The 1,803-nt window shown below is 30.9% G+C and overlaps 1 long non-coding RNA gene across 1 annotated transcript; it reads left to right on the top strand.

Moving 5' to 3' along the window:
- Nucleotides 1–278: 278 nt before the first annotated feature.
- On the top strand, nucleotides 279–1,348 carry LOC119192285. The gene is made up of 3 exons (XR_005113611.1): nucleotides 279–418; nucleotides 827–932; nucleotides 1,288–1,348. It is a non-coding gene; the product is annotated as an uncharacterized LOC119192285 (long non-coding RNA).
- Nucleotides 1,349–1,803: the final 455 nt, after the last annotated feature.

The raw sequence follows: 1,803 nt of genomic DNA, 5'->3' as shown, positions 1-1,803 counted from the left end.
AAATATTTATGGTCTTATTCATAATAAAACCCTTATCGAAGGAATAAATCGCAAATAGTTAAAACGTCCTCTAAGCTTATCGAGCCTTCGATAAAATTTCTTATTCATAATGGTTTCGTAAACCTCCGATAACAAAAGGCCTTTAAATGTGCACAATGTTGCCATTTCGTAGAAAAAAATAATTTAAATAAGTTCTACCAATTACTACCAAGTCTTGTCTCTGGAAACAGACAATAAAAAATTGTCTAGTCATTGTCACAATGGCGTTTGTCAAAAAGTAAATAAAATAAATACAGGAGGAAGATTTATTTGATGTTCTCTAAATTCTTTGTAAAACTTGGAAGAACGCAGGCAGCAAATTGCGATAAAATGGAGAGAGATAAAATAGAGAAGTGAAATGTAGTTGGAGGAAGACAAGGTTGGTGCAGCTCTTTTCTGTATTTGAACGTTTGCGCTATGCATTCCTGCATTACTAACTATTGCTTTTTACAAGATTTTGTTGAAGTAATTGATTAGGGACCGGGTATGAACCCGCTCCCTAACCAAAACCCTCCCTAAAAGAATATGAATTCTTGAACGTGAATGTCGACACGAACTACAATTTCATATAGATGTCGTAGATTCATTTGGGGAGCTGTGCTAACTGAAATGAAATATTGCTACTCTTGCAATACGCACTATGATAGCCACTCTTAAAATATTCATATAAATAAAATATTTGAATAATATACAATAGTGATTATGTACCCTGGTGGCATTTAGCACAAATAATAAAGTTAAAACAGCACAATTAAATATAAAAGGAATAAATCAATTTTATTTTTAGATCATGCTCATTGTGCCTCCTCAGAACCCACTTCCAATAGAAAATATAAAGGAGATATGTATGTATCCATTTTATGTTATAATCATGTAGGACATTGTTGTTTTAGGTAGGTCATAAGTAAAACATTTTTGAGGTCTTTATTAGTTAAAATAACAAATAAAATAAATAAAACCTTTATTTATCATGTAGGCATATATATAAAAGGCTCTTATGACAAGTCATCATATAATCAAATATGATTTACAATTTGTAAAGTACACAGATTAAGGCATGCATATGATGCATTAGTATACTATACTCGTAATCCACCTCCACCTGGAAATATAAGGGAGGTATTAACAAATCATCATTAAGTAATTTATAATTTATACTATAATCCTGTGGGATACTACTGTTGTATATTTGAATAAACATTTTTTATTTCAAATTATGTTGAATTCTTATACATTGCATAATTTCAGGTTTGTCCCACATCTGCAGAATAAATTGTAACAGTAGAAGTGCAACATGCTATTCAGATGGACAATGAGCACCAGTGAAATAAAAAATCAAAATTGATATATATTAATAAAAGAAAAATATACATTTTATTAAAATAAATGACAATGACTAACTTTAATTATGTTGTATAATTAGTTACCTTTCAGTGTGAACAACTTTAATCTAGATTTTGGTTCAATGATGATAATAATTGATTCTGACACCTCTTCAATATTGGAAACATTGTTCTGTGGCATATATTTCTCTTTGAGCAATTGCAATGTTGTGCAACACTGCAAGAGCCACAACAGTAGTCTTCACATTGCCAAATTTAAGATATGCCATGTTACAGACATTGAAAATGCTGTTTCCACACACCAAAGTTCTTGTTGCAATATCCGGGAGTTATGAGTGCTGCTTTGCCATCTAACAATCTCTCTGATCTGAAGATTAGCATCACAAGTCACCTACAACAAACCTTTAAATCTTATGAACAA

Source organism: Manduca sexta, unplaced genomic scaffold (assembly GCF_014839805.1).
Source record: "Manduca sexta isolate Smith_Timp_Sample1 unplaced genomic scaffold, JHU_Msex_v1.0 HiC_scaffold_2561, whole genome shotgun sequence".
NCBI lineage: Eukaryota > Metazoa > Arthropoda > Insecta > Lepidoptera > Sphingidae > Manduca > Manduca sexta.
Note: the sequence above shows the minus strand (reverse complement) of the source record. Positions and strands in the feature narration are given on the sequence as shown.